Source organism: Oncorhynchus clarkii, chromosome 17 (assembly GCF_045791955.1).
Source record: "Oncorhynchus clarkii lewisi isolate Uvic-CL-2024 chromosome 17, UVic_Ocla_1.0, whole genome shotgun sequence".
Lineage (NCBI taxonomy): Eukaryota > Metazoa > Chordata > Actinopteri > Salmoniformes > Salmonidae > Oncorhynchus > Oncorhynchus clarkii.
The window spans coordinates 17,942,747-17,952,790 of record NC_092163.1 but is presented as its reverse complement, the minus strand read 5'-3'; positions in this window follow the sequence as shown (position 1 = coordinate 17,952,790).

Sequence of the window (10,044 nt, the reverse complement as noted above, 5' to 3'; positions counted from 1 at the left end):
GCCACTCGAACCGACACCACTACGCGAACTGTGGCTACGACTACTACTGCGACTGGCTACAATGGACATGGCGAGAGATGGTCTGGCGATGCGTCCTGTGAGGTTAAAGTGCGTTCTTCCGAGTAGGAGGCGACAAGTCAAATCTAATACAGGGTCTCTTAACTCTTATACAGTTCGATTAAGAATGATTGACAAGGTCACCACTTTTCCTTGGAATGAAGGTAGACCCAATTGTTTTGTTCAGTGGGTGGGTACAGGGCTTGCAATAACTATGTAACAAGATACATCAAGTCACGAAGGACATCTAGGGAATTAAATGTTCAGAAAGGGTTGTGGTTTGTGAAGGGTATTGTGTTTGACAGGTATAGACACATGAGAGTTTGAGATCCTCTGGAAATTCACTGGATGTGTTTTGTAAAACTGACATTTGATGGTTTCAGATATCCATTTTCAATTACATTTTTGTTTGTTTACTGACATTTGTAATGTATGTGAATATATACTTGTCAAGGATTTGTAGGCTAAATGTTGTATATGTTGTTATTTTACCAAACAAAAATGTTGCACGAAGTCACTCCTTCACTTACATTTGATGATTTGTCATTCTATCCACTTGAAAAGATGGTCAGTAACAGTCATCTTTTTGAAATGTAGATAACCATTATGAACTGTTCATAAATGCAACACATTCAATGTTGTTACTTTGTCTACTCGGTTTATTTGCTCTCAGATTAGTTGGTTTGGATAGTATGTTTAATCATTGTCAAAGATGTGTAGTAGCTATTGCTATTTTTTCCCCAAAATAGAACATTGTCCCAAGTCACTTTGATTTTCTCATTCAAAGATGTACAGTAATTTATTTGAAATATGAATAAACCTCAATTCCTCACATTCCATTTTGCCTACTCCGTACCTGCTCTCAGATGTTGGTTTGTATAGTGTGTTTTATTCAAGGTAAAAGTGAATGCAAAACAGTCACAAAACTGTGAGTAAATTGAACAGTTTCATTCCAAAACGCGCTATATCCATTTTTAGAAATGTTGGTCAATTCTATTTTGTTGTTTAAAGACATTATGAAAGAGATTGGTGTGTGTTTTGTTCAATGACACATGTATTTGTTACTGTAATGTAGATGCTGGGAGTCGAGAAGCAGGTGGTAAGGACATGGAACGATACAACATAGGAGTAGCATCTTGACATGAAACAACACTTGCTTGGGGAAAGAACCTAAGGAAGTGCCAGATAAAGGGGAGGTAATGAGTGATCTAATTTTATTTATTTATTTTATTTTATTTTATTTCACCTTTATTTAACCAGGTAGGCAAGTTGAGAACAAGTTCTCATTTACAATTGCGACCTGGCCAAGATAAAGCAAAGCAGTTCGACACATACAACGACACAGAGTTACACATGGAGTAAAACAAACATACAGTCAATAATACAGTATAAACAAGTCTATATACGATGTGAGCAAATGATAAATAATTGAGTCCAGGTATGCCTCATGATGAAGCACAGGTGCACGTAATGATGGTTGCCAGGACTGGTGGTTAGTAAACCAGCCACGTCGAACGCCGGAGAGTGACTCGCGGCTCCAGGATGACGCAGGCCAGAGGGACGGCCCTGAGGACGAGGAGCGGGCCGGTCCAGGCAGCGGAGATGGAAATCACAGATGATGTTGGGATCCAACACCGCTCCTCTTGGCCGTACCTCTCCCAGTCCACCAGGTACTGGAGCCAACCCCCACAATGTCAGGAGTCCAGTAGGGATCTGACGGCATAGGCGGGACCTCCCTCAACGTCCAGGGTGGGAGGAGGGGTGTCGGGGGGGGGGGGGGGGGAACAGCATCAGCCAGGGTACCAGGAACCACCGGCCTGAGAATGGAGACAGGAAAGGAAGGTGTGATACGGTAGTCACTGGGAAGCTGTAACCTATACTTCACCTCGTTGACCCTCCGGAGAACCTTGAACGGCCCCACAAACTGGGGGCTCAGCTTCTTGCAGGGCAGGCGGAGTGGGTGGTTCCTGGTAGAGAGCCAGACACGATCCCCAGGATGGAACACAGGAGTCTCACTGTGGTGGAGGTCTGCCTGCTCCTTCTGATGGTGGATGTCGCTCTGGAGTCTTACATGAGCCTCACTCCACACTTCTTCTGTGTGCCTTAACCACTTATCCACCGCAGGTGCTTCAGTCGGGCCCTGGGTCCACAGAGCCAGGGTCGGCTGAAAACCCAGAACACTCCCAGTGGTGGAGTGACATAAATTCTGGGCATACACTGCCCATGGAAGGAAACGGGCCCACTCTCCCTGCTGGTCCTGGCAGTGACTCCTCAGGAACCTCCCCAGCTCCTGGTTCATCCTCTCCACCTGCCTGTTAGACTGAGGCCTATACCCAGAAGTGAGGCTGACCATGACCCCAAGCTTCTCCATAAAGGCTCTCCATACCCGTGATGTGACTTGGGGACCATGGTCGGAGACAATATCCTCCGGAAGGCCATAATGCCAGAAGACCTGCTGGAATACTGCCTCAGTGACCTGGAGAGCAGTAGGGAGACCAGAGGGATGAAATGACAGGATTTGGAAAATATATCCACAACCACCAAAATGGTGGTGAAACCATCAGAGAGAAGATCATTGACAGAGTCAATGGATATATGAGACCAGGGACGCTGAGGCACGGTAAGGGGAAGGACTTCCCCTGCTGGAGCATGCCGGGGGGATTTGGTTTGAGCACATACAGAACAAGATTTGACGTAGTGAATAACGTCCTGCGCCAAGGTAGGCCACCAATACTTCTCGAAGATAGACCGAGTAGTACGAGAATAACTGGATGTTCAGCTGTGTGCCCCCAAGTCAGCAGCCGATCCATTATCCCCGTGGAAACGTAAATGCGCTCAGGAGGACTGGTAGTGGGTGTTGGCTCCCTCTCCAGAGCCTGGCGAATGTCCACATCTACATCCCCGACCACAGGAATTACAACTCGAGAGGAAGTGATTACGGGTGAATTTTGGATAGTACCCTCTCCAGAATCATAGAGACGGGACAGGGCAACGGCTGTGGTGGTCTTTGAACCTGGGCAATAGGTCATCGTGAAATCAAATCTTGTTCAGCCTCCTCGCTGTCCGTACGTACTTCAGGTTCCGATGGTCGGTGAGGATAACGAATGGGTCCTTGGCGCCCTACAGCCAGTGTCTCCACTCCTAATGCCAACTTCACCACCAGGAGCTCTCGATTGTTGACGTCGTGATTCCTCTCTGCAGGGGACAGTTTTTTAGAGTATTACGCACACGGATAGTTTGTGGATTACCTTGTCGTTGAGACAGGACAGCCCCCACGACCACCTCTGAAGCATCTACCTCCACCACAAAGGGTATCGTGGGATCTGGGTGTTTGAGCAATGGGGCAGAGGTGAAATGTCCCGTCAGTAGGTGGAAGGCCTCGTCAGCTGCTGGACTCCACACCAACCTATGGGGACCACCCTTGAGGAGAGAGGTGAGAGGAGCAGCAAAGGAGCTAAAGTTCCTGATGAAATGGCGGTAGAAGTTAGCAAACCCCAAAAACTATTGTACCCCTTTATGGTGGTTTTGACTGACCATGACCTGATCACATCTACCTTTTTGACATCCATCTTCACTCAGGGAATGTTATCCTGATGGATGGACTCCACAGTGAGGGTGACTGGTTTGGCGATGTGTGATGATCCCGGAACCTAATGGCCAATTGTTGAAGGCTTGAACCGGGAAAGGAGAGGAGAGTGGGTATGAGGTGAGAGGAGGCAAGGGTCTGGTCAATAAAGTTCCCCGCGGCACCGGAATCCACTAACTCTGTAGAAACAGTACATGAGGGACAGTCAACAAGTGTGATCGACACCAAAAAGGGTTTGGCAGAAAGTGATGAGGGGATACTCACACCTGCATCAGGATGTGAAAGATCACATGACCATCCCTCGGCTCTCGTGGATCCCATATTGGGACGTATCGGACCGTGCTGGAGCCCTCCTTGACCACAATAGAGACAGAGCCCCAGCTGTCTCCGTCTGCGTTGCTATGCCGTGGGGAGGGGTGGGACCCCTACCTCCATGGGTTTAGGCTCTGATCCAAAGTGTTCATTGAGGGAGGGAGGGAGAGAAGTGACGCTCCCGAAGTAAGTCATCCAGACGGATGGCCATTGATGAGTGCGTCCAAGGAGAGGCTATTGTTTCAACAGACCAGTTCCGGGTGGACCTCCTCGCGCAGTCCTCTTCTGAATATCGTAAAACTGTCCAGCTCATTACATCCGCTGTATGCTGCCACTGTCCAGAAGGTGAGGGCGTACTCGGCAGCAGTCTGGTCCTCCTGCCGTAGTTAGAGTAGGCACTCACCCCCCTCTCTGCCCTCCGGTGGATGATCGAAGAGACCTCTGAACAGTGCAATGAACCTCTCAATTTCCTCCTCTCCTCTCTCCCAGATGGTTGTGGCCCATTCCAACGCCTGCCCAGTCAGCAGAGAAATAACCTTGGCAACCTTGGACCTCTCAGTGGTAGGGGATCCCATCTGGTGCGCAAAGTAGAGGGAGCACTGTAGTAGGAAGCCACAGCATTTAGATGGGATCCTGTCATATTTATCCGGGAGAGATGAAAGGCCTCGCTGACCTGGGCAGGTTGCTGAATGGACTGGTGTGCGGGCTCGCTGGGTCGACTGGTGGCAGATTATCCTCCACTAGTGGAAGGCAACGCCTCTCGGGTATGTTTGAGACGTCGAAAACTGCGAAGAACCTCTTTCATAGCCGTCCCCAGTTGAGCCAGCTGGTCGTGGTGTTGACAAAATAGGTATCGGAGATGTTCTGATTTCCTGCTGCTTCCATTTTGTGAGGCAGTATTCTGTAACGTAGAAGCTGGGAGTCGAGAAGCAGGTGGCAAGTTTAATATAACAAAGACCAATACAGCATAGACATAGCGTCTTGACATGAAACACAGAAACAACACTGCCTGGGGAAAGAACCTAAGGGAGTGCCGGATAAAGGGGAGGTAATGAGTGAGGTAATGGAGTCCAGATGTGACTCATGATGAAGCGCAGGTGCGCACAATGATTTATGCCAGGTGCGCGTAATGATGGTTGACAGGACCGATGGTTAGAAAACTGGCGAGGTCGAACGCCAGAGGGGAGGAGTCGACGTGAATGTTACTACTGCTAGGTTTCACACAGTCAAATGTAACAAATTAATATAATTTTTATAAGGAAATTATATATTTGTGACATCATTATTTAACATTTTTATATTTTTCAAATACTTGTAAATTATGCCAGCTAGCGCACAAAGTTCTGAGAACCATATGTTTCTTAGAGCTTGGTCAGAACGTGGTTGGGCTATGGTTATTTTACATACAACCTGCCCATAACGCAGGGGTTCCCAACCTTTTTTGACCTACGACCTCATTTTGATATAACGTTTTTTTTTTGCAACCCCAGCAAATTAAATAAATCAACGGTCAATGTTTACTTTGAAATTGGGGGTATTGCTCTCTATTACAAATCAGTCTGACAGTACTTGTAAATGTATTTAAAGTTATATGAAATTTTGGTTTTTCTATCAAGAAACAAAACACATTCCACATTCACAGATGTGGCAGACATAAATAATATAATAAATAGAATATAAAACAAACAACACAGTGCTGCTGCAAATATCTGTGATCATGTTAGCTATTTCCAGCTTTAGCGGAGACAACAAGCAAATCATTTGTTTTATAGCACCTTACACAGCATGGATATACTGTACACACATTTCTGTCCAATTTTAAATATAGGTTGAGTAGTGGAGACCAGAGTCTATAGAATCTGGGCCGTCTCTTGTGTAGGTCATAAATGGGCTTTTCAATCTGGTTAATCCACATTTTAAATGTAGGAGAAGAATTAGAAGCCCACAGTAAAGTATGTGATGGTCAAAAATACATTTTTCTCTGTCTGGATGAAGAACAAAGTCCGGCTGGGCAGTAAGACGATAGAGACATGTGGTCATATCAAATTGTACATCTAATGTTTCCTTTGCAGCAGTATGTACAGTGAGGGGGAAAAGTATTTGATCCCCTGCTGATTTTGTACGTTTGACCACTGACAAAGAAATGATCCGTCTATAATTTTAATGGTAGGTTTATTTGAACAGTGAGAGAGAGACAGAATAACAACAAAAAAATCCAGGAAAATGCATGTAAAAAATGTTAGAAATTGATTTGCATTTTAACGAGGGAAATACTGTAAAAATTTGACCCCTCTGCAAAACATGACTTAGTACTTGGTGGCAAAACCCTTGTTGGCAATCACAGTTCAGACGTTTCTTGTAGTTGGCCACCAGGTTTGCACACATCTCAGGAGGGATTTTGTCCCACTCCTCTTTGCAGATCTTCTACAAGTCATTAAGGTTTCAAGGCTGATGTTTGGCAACTCGAACCTTCAGCTCCCTCCACAGATTTTCTATGGGACTAAGGTCTGGAGACGGGCTAGGCCACTCCAGGACATTAATGTGCTTCTTCTTGAGCCACTCCTTTGTTGCCTTGGCCGTGTGTTTTGGGTCATTGTCATGCTGGAATACCCATTCACGGCCCATTTTCAATGCCCTGGCTGAGGGAAGGAGGTTCTCACCCAAGATTTGATGATACATGGCCCCGTCCAACGTCCTTTTGATGCGGTGAAGTTGTCCTGTCCCCTTAGCAGAAAAACACCCCCAAAGCATAATGTTTCCACCTCCATGTTTGACGGTGGGGATGGTGTTCTTGGGGTCATAGGCAGCATTCCTCCTCCTCCAAACATGGCGAGTTGAGTTGATGCCAAAGAGCTTCATTTTGATCTCATCTGACCACAACACTTTCACCCAGTTGTCCTCTGAATCAGTCAGATGTTCATTGGCAAACTTCAGACGGGCATGTATATGTGCTTTCTTGAGCAGGGGGACCTTGCTGGCGCTGCAGGATTTCAGTCCTTCACGGCGTAGTGTGTTACCAATTGTTTTCTTGGTGACTATGGTCCCAGCTGCCTTGAGATCATTCACAAGATCCTCCCGTGTAGTTCTGGGTTGATTCCTCACCGTTCTCATGATCATTGCAACTCCACGAGGTGAGATCTTGCATAGAGCCCCATGCCGAGGGAGATTGAGAGTTCTTTTGTGTTTCTTCCATTTGCGAATAATCGCACCAACTGTTGTCACCTTCTCACCAAGCTGCTTGGCGATGGTCTTGTAGCCCATTCCAGCCTTGTAGGTCTACAATCTTGCCCCTGACATCCTTGGAGAGCTCTTTGGTCTTGGCCATGGTGGAGAGTTTGGAATCTGATTGATTGATTGCTTCTGTGGACAGGTGTCTTTTATACAGGTAACAAACTGAGATTAGGAGCACTCCTTTTAAGAGTGTGCTCCTAATCTCAGCTCATTACCTGTATAAAAGACACCTGGGAGCCAGAAATATTTCTGATTGAGATGGGGTCAAATACTTATTTCCCTCATTAAAATGCAAATTAATTCATAACATTTTTGACATGCGTTTTTCTGGATTTTTTTTGTTGTTATTTTGTCTCTCACTGTTCAAATAGACCTACCATTAAAATTATAGACGGATCATTTCTTTGTCAGTGGGCAAACATACAAAATCAGCAGGGGATCAAATACTTTTTTCCCTCGCTGTATAGATTGCCAAAATCTGGTAATCTCTATACAATACATGCTTCTACAGCAGGTTCCACTTTCAGAGGTACGTGTTTTACAATCAGGAGAAATGTCTGAATTCCTTCTATGGAGTCTCACTGGGGTGTAATAAAATGTGTAGTTAATTTTTATATTAGTAGAGGAGCAGTATACCCTGTCGCAAACATCCGCCCATAACTCATCACTGATAGTCAAACAAAGGTCCTTTTCCCAGATTATTTTCAAAGGAGTAAAGGAGGAGCCCACATTCTCAGAAAGGACTCTATAGATATAGTAGATTTTGCCTTTGATGGATTGTGCCATGGCAAGAAGAGTCTCAAGTGACTGAGGAAATTATGTGTCTAGTTTGAAGATAATACAAATCAAATCAAATTTTATTTGTCACATACACATGGTTAGCAGATGTTAATGCGAGTGTAGCGAAATGCTTGTGCTTCTAGTTCCGACAATGCAGTAATAATCTAGCTAACAATTCCAAAACTACTACCTTATAGACACAAGTGTAAGGGGATAAAGAATATGTACATAAAGATATATGAATGAGTGATGGTACAGAGCGGCATAGGCAAGATACAGTAGATGGTATCGAGTACAGTATATACATATGAGATGAGTATGTAAACAAAGTGGCATAGTTTAAAGTGGCTAGTGATACATGTATTACATAAAGATGCAGAAGATGATATAGAGTACAGTATATACATATACATATGAGATAAATAATGTAGGGTATGTAAACATTTATATTAAGTAGCATTGTTTAAAGTGGCTAGTGATACATTTTATGTCAATTCCCATCAATTCCCATTATTAAAGTGGCTGGAGTCAGTGTGTTGGCAGCAGCCACTCAATGTTAGTGGTGGCTGTTTAACAGTCTAATGGCCTTAAGATAGAAGCTGTTTTTCAGTCTCTCGGTCCCAGCTTTGATGCACCTGTACTGACCTCGCCTTCTGGATGATAGCGGGGTGAACAGGCAGTGGCTCGGGTGGTTGTTGTCCTTGATGATCTTTATGGCCTTCCTGTGACATCGGGAGGTGTAGGTGTCTTGGAGGGCAGATTGAATTCAATGCAGAGCTCTTGAAAGGATTTCAGTGTGGTTGTGTTCTGATGAAACAGGTCTGAAAAGGTCCTGATCCCTAGAGTATGCCAAAGATGAAAGTTGGTATCACTCAGGGCTTTTGGCAAGTCTGGGTTGCATACTACAGGCGAGTGAGAGCATATCAGGGAGGAAATGCCAAGGTATTTCTCACAGTCCTTACATGCTAGTAGGGTGTTGTAAATCACAAAGGTTTGGGGTATGTTGCCCCCTTCACTAAAGTTATTAATGAATATACACTAATTGATCTTAGGTGCAATGAACAACATGATTGGGCCTCTATCTGAATCGACATTGAACCTTGTCTGTTTGTGATCCATGTTAACATGTTGCCGATTTGGGCAGACAAGTAGCACAATTTAAGGCAGGGAAGGGCAAGACCACCCTTAGATTCAGATTTTGATAGAGTGGGGAACTTAATCCTAGGTTTTTTATTTCCCCATATCAATTTGGTGAAGCTTTGGTTGGTTGTTTTGGGGGAAAAAAAGCGACTGGAAGATAGCATGGGAGCATCTGAAATAAAAAGTTCAATCTAAGGAGGATGTTCGTACGGATAACATTGATTCTTCCGACTAAGCTAATTGGGAGGGAGGTCCAGGTTCAGAGATCATTCTTAATTCAATCCAGGAGTGGGAGATTATTTTCCTTGAAAAGGCAGTTCAGATCTGGTGTTACAAAGATTCCAAGGTATTGTCTGTCATTGGAACGGGCAGAGTGTCTTCATAGAGCTGCTGAGTGGAAGATTGAGAGGGCAAACAATGGATTTGTTCAAATGTATCTTATATCCTGAAAATGTACCTAGCATTATGTCTAAAATGGGAGGGTTGGATATGTAGAGCAAGACATCATCCGCATAGAGCGAACTCTTGTGCTGAAGGCCGCCTGCAGAAACCCCCATGATACATGGATGGATTGCTCCTTAGCAACTCTGCCAAAGGCTCCGCCCCCAACAAGTAGAGCAGGTGGGACAGCAAGAATGCTTGTATTGTGCCACGTCCCAAAGGGAATCTGTCAGAGTTCAGACCGTTATTAGACACCATGGCATTTGGATGAGAATATAGTCACTTAATCCATTTAATAAAGTTTGGGCCCATATTGAACTTTTCTAAGACAGAGAACAGAAATCTCCACTCCATCCTGTTTAACTCTTTCAGTAATCTATGTGAGAGTAGGTGTTGTGGACATTGGAGTAGTAGGTATAGTCCATAGATGAGCGATTAGTCTCTCTCCAGATATCGATCAGTCCCATGTCTTTAGTAAGAGAGTTCAACATCTTTGC